Genomic DNA, 16,558 nt, shown 5'->3' on the forward strand with positions numbered 1-16,558 from the left:
TACAGGGGTTTCAGACAAGGCAGTTCTAATGGTGTACTTTTTGTTTTGATCTGACTCTTTTTTTAGGAGTTAGGGGGTTTTATATTTCTTGACATTGGAGGTGATCGTCTCTTACTAGGTTGCTAGCTACCGCTGCAACCCGGATGACCTTAAATATAATAACTGTACTAGCCTATACTATAGTTAAGTGGCCTATAAAATTTAGTATAGGCAAGAAGTCGTTCTTTATTATATTTTAAAGAACAAAGTTGTGAGACAGAGTCAAACTTTATAGTGAAAAGAGCGAGGCGTTGAGGAGGGGACAGCTTCTTTCATATACGGAATAATTTCTGTTCGTTTTAAGTTTTAGTGTCTCTCCTTACTTTCAGTTAAAAAAACTTGCCTTTTTTATTTAGTATCTGAACGTTTTTAAATTAATGCAGGTTTTGATTTTGGCTCACCGTACATGAATAATTAAAATGAAATTTGCAGATTAATTTTACTTTTTTTGGGGATAAATGAGTTTCTCAAAAGTTGTTTAATTTTATTTACGAAAGTTTTTATTAGTTATCCTTACTGTAAAACTAAATCCTGTATAAGCAATGGTTTGTGCTTCTAATTATCATCTTTTAATTTGGCGTTTCTACCACTGCAACCCACTGCAACCCATATTTCTACCGCTGCAACCCGTATTATGTAATTAATAGGTTGCTAGCTACCGCTGCAACCTAGATATTCGTATTTCTGTTACGAGCTAAGGTTCGTTCTTCACTGTAAAAAATCGCTGCAAACCGGATACGACGACTCCTTCGATACGAAGTGCCTGACTGAAGAAGAAAAAATTGTGCCCACATTGTGCCCACATCGTTCTTTACTCAGGCAGTGCTAGAGCGCTGTCTATGATAATAAACTGATTACACACAGGAAAAAGCCTACGGCTTTTTTCTTCTTTGAAATAGTAAGAGACGAGTCTCAAGCAATCAACTAGCTAGCTAATTCCAATGTATGCAATTGTTTTTTATTCCAATGATCGTCTCTTATTGTAACTAGGTTTCAGCCATCTCTACAGGCATGATACTGATGGAAATTACATAATCCCTATTTATGTTTTAGTTAACATGGGCAAGGTGTCGTTCTTTATTGTAAAACATAATTAAAATTTCTTAATGTAATAAAAATAATTTGTTTTAATTACAAAAGGTTTTTAACCCCACTAATTTCCTTTAAAATGAGTCATTGAACAACTCTCTACGATGTTACAGTGCCAAGCTATCTGTTGAATTACTAACCAATGCTATAATTAAGTGGCGTATAAAATTTAGTATAGGCAAGAGGTCGTTCTTTATTATAATTGCTTCAAGTTATTTTGAAACAATAGTTTATTTCAGTTATCATGGGCTAGACGTCGGTCTTTATTATAATTTTTAAATTTTCAAGTTTTTTTTCTGGTTTGAATTAAAAAATGGAAATTATTTTTCAGACACCGTAAATATTTTTTCACTTTGCAGCTAAATAAAATTATTTTGTTTAAAATTTTCAGAAATTATTCTAGTTTCAGTTGACAAATAAGATTTTTTTTTCAAGGAATCGAGCAGCTAACTAAGTCCCAATATATACAATGGTATGTTCTTCGAATGATCTCTTTTAATTAGGTTCCTAGATACCGCTGCAAACCGGAACTATTAAAAAAATATTTTATCTTTAATTACAGAAGGAACTAGATATAGCAAGTTTTACTATTGAGACGAGTCACTCTTACTATACAACATACAGTTCGTTATCACGAACTATTTGCTTTGATGTATCTATTGGTATCAAAATCTCGTTCTTTAGAGTTTCGGTTACTATTGAGACAAGTAGATATTATTACTATAGAGTTCATTACCATGAACTGTTTGATTGCTTCAAAATTCAAATATCTTTGAAAAGACTGCAGTATAAAAATACATCAAAAATGCAATTTTTTTGACAAAATTGATTCTACTTTAAAAAGTATTTTATTTTTAATTACAAAAGTGACTAGATGTAGCAATTTCCTTTAAAATGAGCTATTATACAGCTCTCTATGATTTTCCGGTGCCCAGCTAGCTGACGAGAAAGAAAAAGCGGAAAGAAAAAAATATCCCGTTTGTGGAGAATAACGTGGTTAAAGTCAATTTTCTTGATTTTCAAGCCAATATATTTTCTTTGTTATTCAAGCCAAAGGGTGGTAAGTTTCTATTATAGGGGTTTCGGACAAGGCGGTTCTAATGGTGTACTTTTTGTTTTGATCTGAATCTTTTTTTAGGAATTAGGGGTTTTTATATTTCTAAACATTGGACGTGATCGTCTCTTACTAGGTTGCTAGCTACCGCTGCAACCCGGATATATGTTGCATCAATTACTATGAGATAGACTTCGTTCCTTACTGAAAATTAAGCACACAAAATCCCGTGTCGAGTATCTAAAACCTAGCATAAAACAAAACTAATTTTAAAATTTTCAGGTATTTATCTTGTTTGAATTACAAAATTAGTATTATTGGTTAGACACCATAAATATTTTTGCAGTTTAAATAATAAGTTTAGTGATTCTGGACTGAAAACTAAAATAATTGCAATTATGAGACAATAATATGGAGATATGTACTTTACGGGTTACAGGATACAATAATAAATTTGAACTGAGATGAAAAAAAAATTTCTTCCAGGAGACAAAAAGCAAAACTAATTTTAGAATTTTCATGTATTTTTGTTGTTTAAATTAAAAAATTACTATTACTGATTAGGCATCATAAATATTTTTGCAGTTTACATAATAATTTTAGCGATTAAGCCAAAAAGAAAATTTTGGTTCCAGGAGTTTCGGTTACTATTGAGACAAGTAGCTATTATTACTATAGAGTTCATTACATGGACTGTTTTATTGCTTCAAAATTCAAATATCTTTGAAAAGACTGCAGTATGAAAATACATCAAAAATGCAATTTTTTTGACAAAATTGATTCTACTTTAAAAAGTATTTTATTTTTAAATACAAAAGTGACTAGATGTTGCAATTTCCTTTAAAATGAGCTATTATACAGCTCTCTATGATTTTCCAGTGCCCAGCTAGCTGAGCAGAAAGAAAAAGCGGAAAGAAAAAAATATCCCGTTTGTGGAGAATAACGTGGTAAAAGTCAATTTTCTTGATTTTCAAGCCAATATATTTTCTTTGTTATTCAAGCCAAAGGGAGGTAAGTTTCCTTTATAGAGGATTCGGACAAGGCGGTTCTAATGGTGTACTTTTTGTTTTGATCTGACTCTTTTTTTAGGAGTTGGGGGGTTTTATATTTCTTGACATTGGAGGTGATCGTCTCTTACTAGGTTGCTAGCTACCGCTGCAACCCGGATTAGGAACTATGGGTTTTTATATTTCTTAACATTGGACGTGATCGTCTCTTACTAGGTTGCTAGCTACCGCTGCAACCCGGATTATAATTGGTATGGTGGAATAATAATATGCATATGGCTCTTAAATCATACTTTTTTACGGTTCCATATGGTCTAGTTGCTAGGATAGTTAACTTTCACTTAACAGGCTCGGGTTCGATTCCCGGTGTGGGAAAATTTTTAACTCTATAATCTTCGAACATTTGAACCTTTTATAATTTATAATGATGTATAATATAAATACTGTAATCTTAACTATAGTGAAGTTGCGTATGCAAGTTAGTATAGGGAAGAGTTCGATCTTTATTATAGATTGTAGAAAAAAAAATTTCTTCCAGGAGACAAAAAGCAAAACTAATTTTAGAATTTTCATGTATTTTTGTTGTTTAAATTAAAAAATTACTATTACTGATTAGGCATCATAAATATTTTTGCAGTTTACATAATAATTTTAGCGATTAAGCCAAAAAAGAAAATTTTGGTTCCAGGAGTTTCGGTTACTATTGAGACAAGTAGCTATTATTACTATAGAGTTCATTACATGGACTGTTTTATTGCTTCAAAATTCAAATATCTTTGAAAAGACTGCAGTATGAAAATACATCAAAAATGCAATTTTTTTGACAAAATTGATTCTACTTTAAAAAGTATTTTATTTTTAAATACAAAAGTGACTAGATGTTGCAATTTCCTTTAAAATGAGCTATTATACAGCTCTCTATGATTTTCCAGTGCCCAGCTAGCTGAGCAGAAAGAAAAAGCGGAAAGAAAAAAATATCCCGTTTGTGGAGAATAACGTGGTAAAAGTCAATTTTCTTGATTTTCAAGCCAATATATTTTCTTTGTTATTCAAGCCAAAGGGAGGTAAGTTTCCTTTATAGAGGATTCGGACAAGGCGGTTCTAATGGTGTACTTTTTGTTTTGATCTGACTCTTTTTTTAGGAGTTGGGGGGTTTTATATTTCTTGACATTGGAGGTGATCGTCTCTTACTAGGTTGCTAGCTACCGCTGCAACCCGGATAATTTGATCAGACTTTTTTTAGGAGTTATAAGTTTTTATATTTCTTAACATTGGACGTGATCGTCTCTTACTAGGTTGCTAGCTACCGCTGCAACCCGGATCTTACTAGGTTGCTAACTACCGCTGCAACCTGGATTTAATGTAATAACCAATGATCGTCTTTTATTGTAAATCTTAATGTAATAAAAATAATTTATTTTAATTACAAGAAGTTTTTAACCCCATTAATTTTGCTTTAAAATGAGCCATTGAACAACTCTCTACGATGTCCCAGTGCCAAACTATCTGTTGTATTACTAACCTATACTATAATTAAGTGGCGTATAAAATTTAGTATAGGCAAGAGGTCGTTCTTTATTATAATAATTCAAGCCAGTATATTTCCCTTGCTTTTCAAGTCAAGGGACTGAAAGTTTGCTATACAGGGGTTTCAAACAAGGCGGTTCTAATGGTGTAATTTTTGTTTTGATCTGACTCCTTTTTTTAGGAACTATGAGTTTTTATATTTCTTAACATTGGACGTGATCGTCTCTTACTAGGTTGCTAGCTACCGCTACAACCCAGACTAGGATGCTAGCTACCACTGCAACCCGGATAATTGACAAACACAATTTATGATGAGCTATATTTGTCCTTTATGTAACTACACCTGGAACCACCATATATCAGTAAGTATGGGAGAAAGATCGTTCTTTTCTGTAAAACTCTCTACGATGTTCCAGTGCCAAGCTATCTGTGGAAAAGAAAGAAGAAAAAAGAAAGAAAAAAAAGATGTTGTTTAGGCAGAATGCTGTAGTAGCTTCCACTTTTCTTGATTGTCAAGCCAATATATTTCCCTTCCTGTTCAAGCCAAGTGACAGAAAGTTTCCTATCCAGGGGTTTCAGACATGGGGACTGGAGACTTTTTGTTTTGATCTGAACTGATTTGATCAGACTTTTTTAGGAGTTATTGGTTTTTATATTTCTTAACATTGGACGTGATCGTCTCTTACTAGGTTGCTAGGTACCGCTGCAACGCGGATTATAAAAATTGTTTTTTAGCTACAAAAGGTTTTTATCCCATCAATTTTTTTTTAAATAAGCCATTGAACAACTCTACGATGTTCAAGTGCAGTGCTATCTGTGGAAAAGAAAAGAGAAAAAATAAAGATGCCGCTTGAGCAGAATGCTCGGGGACAGAAAGTATCCTACATAAGGGTTTCGGACAAGGCGTTTTAATAGTGCAGTTTTTGTTTTGACCTGACTCTATTGTTATGAGTTATGGGTTAATATATTTATTAACATTGGGCTTGATTGCCTCTTACTAGGTTGCTAGCTACCGCTGCACCTCGGATCTTTCAACAGAAGCCATTAAACATTTCTCTATGGTCTTTTGATAGTCCGCTAGCTCTTATGAAAGAAATGTAACCTCATGTGACGTCATATATACCAAAGACCTCTTTTCCTTTTTCCTGTTGCATCAGTTACTATGAGATAGACATAGGTCCTTACTGTAATCGTTCCTTGATTTAACCATTAATAACTACTACATGAGAGATTCTTTTGACTTACACCATTTATGATGAACTATATTGATCCTTTATGCAAAACCCGTCACTTCGGAGGCATCGGTTTGAATACCACCACTGACAGTATTTTAGACCAAAGCAAACAAATTAATTGTTTGAATCATAAATTATAATCTTATTTTATTTACTATGGGCTGAATTTCTTTCTTTACTGTAAACCGCTGCAAACCGGATTAGTTGCAACTGGGGTTCATTCTATGCTATATAATTACACACAGGAAAAGCCTACGGCTTTTTTCTTCTTTGAAATAGTAAGATACAAACTGCAAACAATCAAGTAGCTAACTAAGTAAGAGACGACTAAGTATGAAACGACTCTCAAAGAATCAGGCAGCTAACTAAGTCCAATGTATGCAATGGTTTGTTCTTCTAATGATCGTCTTTTAATATAAAACATGTACAAAGATATAATAAAAAATTTAATATCATGACTTATATATAATTTTTATATTATGAGTCTCTGACACTACAGTGGTCACTATCCCTGTCTGTCATGCTGAAGACCCGGGTTCGATTCCCCGTCAGAGAAAATTTTTAATATATTGAATTTAAATTAGTTTTGATCTGAAACTTTTTTCAGGAGTTATGGGTTACTTTAGTTTTTACTATGGGGCGTGATCGTCTCTTACTAGGTTGCTAGCTACCACTGTAACCCGCAACCATTGCAACCTGGATTTACAACCCAGATTATGTAAACCCTGATTACAAACAGGAGAAGGCCTACGGCTTTTTCTTCTTTGGAGTAGTAAGAGACGACTCTCAAAGAATCAGTCAGCAAACTAAGTCCAATGTATGCAATGGTTTGTTCTTCTAATGATCGTCTTTTAATTTAATTGTAAGTCAAACTAAGTCTAATACCTCCCATGGCTTGTTCTTTATTAGGTTTATGATACCGATGAAAATTACATAATCCCCAATTATTTTCCAGTTAACATTTGCTAAATGTCGTTCTTTACTATAAATTTTAGTTACTATTGAGACGGATCTCTCTTGCTATACAGTTCGTTATTAGAATATGCTAGAGCTCGTTCTTTATTATAATCCAGTGCAAAGCTATCTCTGGAAAACAAGAAAGAAAAAAAGAGAAATAAAAAAATATGCCGTTTGTGGAGAATAACGTGGTTAAAGTCTATTTTCTTGATTTTCAAGCCAATATATTTCCCTTGGTGTTCAGGCCAAGTGACAGAAAGTTTCCTATAGAGGGGTTGCGGACAAGGCAGTTCTAATGTTGTACTTTTTGTTTTGATCTGACTCCTTTTTTAGGAACTATGGGTTTTTATATTTCTTAACATTGGAAGTGATCGTCTCTTACTAGGTTGCTAGCTACCGCTGCAACCTGGATTTCTCACTTAAAAGTTTTCAAGCGACTCAAAGCACTACGTAACTCAATTTAAAGGTAGAACTCTTTCTAATTGATTACAAACAGGAAAAAGCCTATGGCTTTTTCTTCTTTGAAATAATAAGAGACTAGCCTCAAACAATCAAGTGGCTAACTAAATCAAATGTATGTATTGGGTTTTTATTCCAATGACCGTCTTTTAGTGGAAAATTTTAATATATTGACCTTAAATATAACTGTACTAGCCTATACTATAGTTAAGTGGCCTATAAAATTTAGTATAGGCAAGAGGTCGTTCTTTATTATAACTATTTTTAGGAGTTTTGGGTTTTTATATTTCTCAGCATTGGACTGATCGTCTCTTACCAGGCTGCTAGCTACTGCTGCAACCCAAATTCACATATATATAGTTATGAGACGTAGATTGGCCTCTCATAACTGAGAGGCCAATCTCTCATAATTTAGTTAATTACAAAAGGTTTCTATATACAGCAGTTTCCTTTAAAATGAGCCATTACACAGCTCTTTATTATGACCACGAGCTGTTTGATATAATACTTCAGTTACTAGGGGCTACAGTTTGTTCCTTATTGTAACTTTATTGTGACCACGAACTGTTTGATTTAATACCTAAGTTACTATGGGTTCAGTTCGTTCCTTATTGTAAAACAATAATTTTTCATTTTCATGCTTCAGTGTCTATGGGCTACAGTTTGTTCTTTAATGTAATTCGTAGCTCAGAGGCAGAGCAATTGACTGCAGATCGATGGGTCACTGGTTCGAATCCGGTCGGGAGCTAATTTTTCAGAAAATAATTATGGTTTAAAATCTAATAGCTGGTCTTTTACCCTAAACAAGATTTTAATTTATGTCTAATATTAATCATTAAGTAAAATTCATCATCTATATAATGATTTCTTATAATACTTCAATTACTATGGACGAAAGTTCGTTCTTTAATGTAAATTCAATTTCTGTATGGGAAACTTTTACTTATGATGATTTATTAAGGAACACATAAAATTTCTTAATGTAATAAAAATAATTGTTTTAATTACAAAAAGTTTTTAATCCCATTAATTTCCTTCAAAATGAGCCATTGAACAACTCTCTACAATGTTCCAGTGCCATGGTATCTGTTGAATTACTAACCTATACTATAATTAAGTGGCGTATTAAATTTAGTATAAGTAAGAGGTCGTTCTTTATTATATTTCATGACGTCATGGCGAAATGATATTATTTCATGACGTCTTCAGAAACCAAAACATAATATCGTGTTTTTCTATTCACGTCATAGCTCTAATATAAAACTATGACGACATTCATTATTTATCTAGTAATGTTTCAGACAAGACGAGGCGTGGGTTCAAATCTTACCGCTGGTATACGATTACGTTTGAAAGACTGCAGTGTGAAAAGACACCAAAAATGCATTTTTTGGTAAAAAAATTTATCCTGTTTTAAAATAATTTATTTTAGTTACTATAGATTTTTAACCCAATTACTTTCCTTTAAAATGAGCTATTGAACAACCCTCTACGATGTTCCAGTGCCAAGCTATCTGTGGAAAAGAAGAAAAAAAGAAAAAAATATCCCGTTTAGGTAGAATGTTGTAGTAGCTGCCACTTTTCTTGATTTTCAAGCCAATATATATCCCTTGCTGTTCAAGCCAAGGGACTGAAATTTTCCTATACAGGGGTTTCGGACAAGGTGGTTCTAGTGGTGTACTTTTTGTTTTGATCTGAGTCCTTTGTTAGGAACTATGGGTTTTTATATTTCTTAACATTGGACGTGATCGTCTCTTACTAGGTTGCTAGCTACCGCTGCAACCCGGATTCTTTATTATAACAATCTTTAACATACAATTATAATCTTATTTTAGTTACTATGGGCTGGAAGTTTGTTCTTTACTGTAAAAATCAAATATCTTTGAAAGACTGCAGTGTGAAAAGACATCGAAAATGCAGTTTTTGGTGGAAAAATTTATTCTCTTTTAGAAATAATTTATTTTAGTTACTATAGATTTTTAACCCAATTAATTTCCTTTCAAATGAGCCATTGAACAACTCTCTACGATGTTCCATTGCCAAGCTATCTGTGGAAAAGAAAGAAAGAAAAAAATATCCCGTTTAGGCAGAATGTTGTAGTAGCTGCCACTTTTCTTGATTTTCAAGCAAATATATTTCCCTTGCTGTTCAAGCCAAGGGACTGAAAGTTTCCTATACAGGGGTTTTGGGAAAGGCGGTTCTAATGGTGTACTTTTGAATTTGATCTGACTCCTTTTTTAGAAACTATGGGTTTTTATATTTCTTAACATTGGACGTGATCGTCTCTTACTAGGTTGCTAGCTACCGCTGCAACCCAGATGTAGGTGTTTTAAAATCGTGGCCATCATTACATCAAAACCTTTCTTATTTGAAAGGGATCTTAGACTCTTCAATTGGTATTTTGGCTTTATCTGCTCGCAACTGTCACTATGCATTGTGGGGTATACATCCCTGATGTTAGCTACCTTATCAAGGCTCTCACCAAATAATTTTATTATTGTGTTTTCATCCAGAGAAACTCTAATATTGCTATTACCGTAGATGAAGTCTTGACTATTATTACGACAGAGTCTACTTGACACTTCTTCTATATAATGACTTAGTTCCTTGTACGAGCCCTCGACTTCTAGTAGATTAATATGTTGTATAATCTTAGATTTTGATACTGCCTTATATACGCTATTAATGAAATAGTTCAAGACAGGAAAATGTGGAGCTAGTGCCCTTAGAGAACGCAAATAGCTATGACATCCCTCATTTGGGCTAAAGTATAACGAATGCCCATGCTTTCTTGTGTCCCTGTAATTGATTTCACAATAATCCAAGCCGTCAAGGTAGAAATTAGCCACTTTGTCAGTTGAAAATTTTAATGCTATATTATTTTCAAGGATATCAAAAAGAATTTGACATAATTCAATATCCGTCGGATAGAGCTTGCAGATATCAGGGTGACATTGCCAAGTAACCTGATGCCCAATTTTTGGTTTTGAATGTTTACTCAGATTGTTATAGGTGACTTCAGCCATCATAATTTCCTTGTCAGATCTAGATTCAGAGCATTGTTCAATAGTTGTCTTGTACTTTTCAGGACAGTTTGTTCTACTACACAGAGAATTTTTTGAAAAATATTCAGTAGAACTAAAAGAACTGTTTAAAAAACAGTTAGAAGTGCTTTTTTCTTGAGTTTGTGTTCCAGGAATTTGTTCTAAATCATTAGTCTTACAAACACATATACTAATAACCCTAAAAGGCTCGTTTTCACCATAATTGAAAAACATTGCTTTTCCTTCGCTGTTGATAGGTATGCTTGTGTATATATTTTTATTACTGCTACATGAACTGCAATTGCTCCTTCCAAAATTAATATACGAATGTTCTAAGAAGTATGCCTCCGTATATTCACTGTGTTGTCGAACATTTTCCATTGCATCTATAAACTGTTCCGCAGTTGCAAATCCATACCTTAGAAGCTTTTCATTAAAGTGACAACATTTCTTTTGGATATTACTATGAAGCTTTGCCAAAGTATTTCTAGCCAACTTTTCAACAGCATCCGCTCTTTCAAAGAGAATTTTAATCTGTAATTTTGAATACTTTTAGTGATCCTGGTAAAACATGCGTAAAATGTTTCTCAATTTACGAAGATCAGCCTGCCCTTTTGCCATCTTCTTGTGTTTCTGAATGTAATTTTTCCCTTTGTCCTTATGCGTTCTTCGGTACAACCTCGCAGAGAATTTAAGTTTTTCATTATAGATTTTTTCACCCCAGTATCGACCTATTATGGTAGCAACTTTTTTCTTATATATTTTTTGGTTATCTTCCTCATTTTGATAAAGTTCCTTGATCTTTTGTCTAGCTTGCTCAATTGTTGCTTCTCTATAAAGTTCATCATTTTGATAACGCTCCTTGATCTTTTGTCTAGCCTGCTCAATTCTTGCTTTTCTATAAAGTTTATCATTGTGATAACGCTCCTTGATCTTTTGTCTAGCCTGCTCAATTCTTGCTTCTCTGTAATCTTCATCATTATCATACCGTTCCTTGCTCTTTTGTCTAGCCTGCTCAATTGTTGCTTCTCTGTAATCTTCATCATTACCATACCATTCCTTGATCTTTTGTTTGGCTGTCTCAATTTTTGCATTTCTATAATCTTCATCATTGCGATAACACATCTTGCTGTTTTGCTTGATTACTTCTCGATACGCCTGGTCGGTTGAATACCATTGCTTTTTTCTTTTCAAGATACTATCTCTGTTGTTTGTGTAGTAGTGTTTTTTTAACTTGCGTATAGCTTGCTTTGATCTAACTATTATCTAATTACGAATGAGAACATTTACAGTTTTGACGCTTCTTATATAGTAATTATGACGTCACGGTGTAATGATTTTATTTCATGACGTCATAGCGCAATGGTATTATTTCATGACGTCTTCAGAAACAACAATATAATTTCGTGTTTTTCTATTCACGTCTCATAGCTCTAATATAAAAAACTATGATGACATTCATTATTTATCTAGTAGGGTTTCAGACAAGGTAGTTCTAATGATGTACTTTTGTTTTGATCTGACTCTATTTTTAGGAGTTTTGGGTTTTTATATTTCTTAGCATGGGACTGATCGTCTCTTGCTAGGTTGCTAGCTACTGCTGCAACCCAGATTCACATATATATTATTTATGAGAGGCAGCCTGGCCGAGTTGTCCAAGACACTGGTGTTAGCCACCAGTCCCTTCGGAGGCGTGGGTTCAAATCTTACTGCTGGTATACGATTATGTTTGAAAGACTGCAGTGTGAAAAGACATCAAAAATGCGGTTTTTGGTGGAAAAATTTATTCTCTTTTAGAAATAATTTATTTTAGTTACTATAGATTTTTAACCCAATTAATTCCTTTTAAAATGAGCTATTGAACAACTCTCTACGATGTTCCAGTGCCAAGGTATCTCTGGAAACAAAGAAAAGAGAAAGAAAAAAAAGACCCCATTTAGGCAGAATTCTGTAGTAGCCGCAACTATTCTTAATTTTCAAGCCAATATATTTTCCTTGCTGTACAAGCCAAGGGACATAAAGTTTCCTATATAGGGGTTTCGGAGGAGGAGGTTCTAAAAGTGCACTCTTTGTTTTGATCTGACTCCTTTTTTAGGAACTATTAGTTTTTATATTTTTTAACATTGGACGTGATCGTCTCTTACTAGGTTGCTAGCTACCGCTGCAACCCGGATGTTAAAAAAATATTTTATCTTTAATTACAGAAGGAACTAGATGTAGCAATTTTTACTATTGAGACGTGTCGCTCTTACTATACAACATACAGTTCGTTACCACGAACTGTTTGCTTTGATGTATCTGTTGGTACCAAAATTTCGTTCTTTAGAGGTTCGGTTACTATTGAGACAAGTAGCTATTATTACTTTAGATTTCATTACCATGAACTGTTTGATTGCTTCAAAATTCAAATATCTTTGAAAAGAGTGCAGTATGAAAATACATCAAAAATGCAATTTTTTTGACAAAATTTATTCTACTTCAAAAAGTATTTTATTTTTAATTGCAAAACTGACTAGATGTTACAATTTCCTTTAAAATGAGCTATTATACAGCTCTCTATGATTTTCCAGTGCCCAGCTAGTTGAGGAGGAAAAAAAAGCGGAAAGAAAAAAATATCCTGTTTGTGGAGAATAACGTGGTTAAAGTCAATTTTTCTTGATTTTCAAGCCAATATATTTTTTTGTTATTCAAGCCAAAGAGTGATAAGTTTCCTTTATAGGGGTTTGGGACAAGGCGGCTCTAATGGTGTAATTTTTGTGTTGATCTGACTCTTTTCTTTGGAGTCAGGGGTTTTTATGTTTCTTAACATTGGACGTGATCGTCTCTTACTAGATTGCTAGCTACCGCTGTAACCCGGATGATCTCTTTTAATTAGGTTCCTAGCTAACGCTGCAAATCGGAACTGTCAAAAAAAATATTTTATCTTTAATTACAGAAGGAACTAGATGTAGCAAGTTTTACTATTGAGACGAGTCGCTCTTACTATAAAACATACAGTTCGTTATCACGAACTATTTGCTTTTATGTATCTATTGGTACCAAAATTTCGTTTTTTAGAGTTTCGGTTACTATTGAGACAAGTGTATCTATTGGTATCAAAATTTTGTTCTTTAGAGTTTTGGTTACTATTGAGACAAGTAGCTATTATTACTTTAGATATCATTACCATGAACTGTTTGATTGCTTCAAAATTCAAATATCTTTGAAAAGACTGCAGTATGAAAATACATCAAAAATGCAATTTTTTTGACAAAATTGATTGTACTTTAAAAAGTATTTTATTTTTAATTACAAAAGTGACTAGATGTTGCAATTTCCTTTAAAATGAGCTATTATACAGCTCTCTATGATTTTCCAGTGCCCAGCTAGTTGAGGAAGAAAAAAAAGCGGAAAGAAAAAAATATCCCGTTTGTGGAGAATAACGTGGTTAAAGTCAATTTTCTTGATTTTCAAGCAATATATTTTCTTTGTTTTTCAAGTCAAAGAGTGATAAGTTTCCTTTATAGGGGTTTGGGACAAGGCAGTTATAATGGTGTAATTTTTGTTTTGATCTGACTCTTTTCTTTGGAGTCAGGGGTTTTTATATTTCTTAACGTTGGACGTGATCGTCTCTTACTAGGTTGCTAGCTACCGCTGCAACCCGGATTTATTATAACCAGTGCCAAGCTATCTCTGGAAACAAAAGAAAGAAATAAAAAATATCCCGTTTAGGTAGAATGTTGTAGTAGCTGCCACTTTTCTTGATTTTCAAACCAATATATTTCCCTTGCTGTTCAAGCCAAGGGACAGAAGGTTTTCTATACAAGGGATTTGACAAGGCGGTTATAATGGTGTACTTTCTGTTTTGATCTGACTCCTTTTTTAGGAACTATGTTTTTTTTATTTCTTAACATTGGACGTGATCGTCTCTTACTAGGTTGCTAGCTACCGCTGCAACCCGGATAATATAAACCACCTTATATCAGTTACTATGGGCCAGAAATCGTTCTTTACTGTAACATTGATCAATCTTTAACATTAATTATAATCTTATTTTAGCTACAATGGGCTGGAAGTTTGTTCTTTGATGCAAACAAAGTCTAATGTATGCAATGGTTTGTTATTCAAATGATCGTCCTTTAATATAACTACGTAACTTATTTTAAAGGTAAAACTCTTTCTAAGTGAAAATAAACAGGAAAAAGCCTAAGGCTTTTTCTTCTTTGAAATTGTAAGAGACTAGCCTCAAACAATCAAGTAGCTAAGTAAATCAAATGTATGTATTGGGTTTTTATTCTAATGACCGTCTTTTAGTGGAAAATTTTAATATATTGACCTTAGATATAATAACTTTACTAGCCTATACTATAGTTAAGTGGCCTATAAAATTTAGTATAGGAAAGAGGTCGTTCTTTATTATAAATTTAATGTAACATATCATTTGCTATGGGAGAGAGATCGTTCTTTACTGTATCCAGTGATCGTCTTTTAATGTAATCTAATAATAATTGACAAACACCATTTATGATAAGTTATATCGGTCTTTTATGCAATACCGCTGTAACCCTGGTAACAAACAGGAAAATATTACAAACAGGGAAAAGCCTACGGCTTTTCCTTCTTTGAAATAGTAAGAGACGAAGTTAAAACGATCAAGTAGATTAGTAAGTCCAATGCATGCAATAAGTTTTTATTCCAATGATTGTCTTTTAATGTAACATATCAGTTATTATGGGAGAGAGATCGTTCTTTACTGTAATACTTGACACTTCTTCTATATAATGACTTAGTTCCTTGTACGAGCCCTCGACTTTTAGCAGATTAATATGTTGTATAATCTTTTATTTTGATACTGCCTTATATACGCTATTAATGAAACAGGTCAAGACAGGAAAATGTGGAGCTAGTGCCCTTAGAGAACGCAAATAGCTCTGACATCTCTCATTTTGGCTACAGTATAACGAATGCCCATGCTTTCTTGTGTCCCTGTAATTGATTTCACAATAATCCAAGCCGCCAAGGAAGAAATTAACTGCTTTGTCAGTTGAAAATTTTAATGCTATATTATTTTCAAGGATATCAAAAAGAATTTAACATAATTCAATATCCGTTGGATAGAGCTTGCAGATATCAGGGTGACATTGCCAAGTAACCTGCTGCCCAATTTTTGGTTTAGAATGTTCACTCAGATTGTTATAGGTGACTTCAGCCATCATAATTTCCTTGTCAGAACTAGATTCAGAGCATTTTTCAATAGTTGTCTCGCACTTTTCAGGACAGTTTGTTCTACTACACAGAGAATTTTTGCCAAATATTCAGTAGAACTACAAGGACTGTTTAAAACACAGTTAGAAATACTTTTTTCTTGATTCGGTGTTCCAGGAATTTGTTCTAAATCATTAGTCTTACAGACACATATGCTAATAACCCTAACAGGCTCGTTTTCACCATAATTGAAAAACATTGCTTTTCCTTCGCTGCTGATAGGTATGCTTGTATTTACATTTTTATTGCTGCTACATAAACTGCAATTGCTCCTTCCAAAATTAATATACGAATTTTTTAAGAAGTACGCCTCCGTATATTCACTGTGTTGTCGAACATTTTCCATTGCATCTATAAACTGTTCCGCAGTTGCCAATCCATACCTTGGAAGTCTAATGGGGGGGTTTTCTTTTTAAAATATTCAGCAGCCGAGTTTGGTTTGTCAATGCTAATTCTAATGGGAGGGTTTTCGAAACGACTAGTTCTTATATCTTTTTTGGGGATTTCCGAGCGATTTATCCAATGGGGAATTTGTTTGAACTCTGGATTAGCGGTCCACTAGGGGCTTTCCTGTGTGGGGGCTGAGCTTCTAGAGTGGGGAGTTTAATACAGAAGTATCTGTAGGGAGCTTGTATTACGTTCAGACTGACTCGGACTCGGATTTGTGAGTTCTTGTTTACCTTAGGAGCGAGTGGAGCCACAAGGACTATCGAGCTTGAGAAATATTAACACGAGAGAGTAAAATCAGATAATGTTGCATTTATTATACTTACATAATAGTCGCAGAGTTCTTGGTTATATCAACAAATTAACAACACAGGAAATGATTCAAAGTTTGTACACTTCAAAAGTTTATTACAACGCAATCATGGCGTAAGACTCAAACTGAACTCAAACTAAGAC

Source organism: Artemia sp. Qi Xiang Cuo, chromosome 14 (genome assembly GCF_049724085.1).
Source record: "Artemia sp. Qi Xiang Cuo chromosome 14, ASM4972408v1, whole genome shotgun sequence".
In the NCBI taxonomy this organism is placed as follows: domain Eukaryota; kingdom Metazoa; phylum Arthropoda; class Branchiopoda; order Anostraca; family Artemiidae; genus Artemia; species Artemia sp. Qi Xiang Cuo.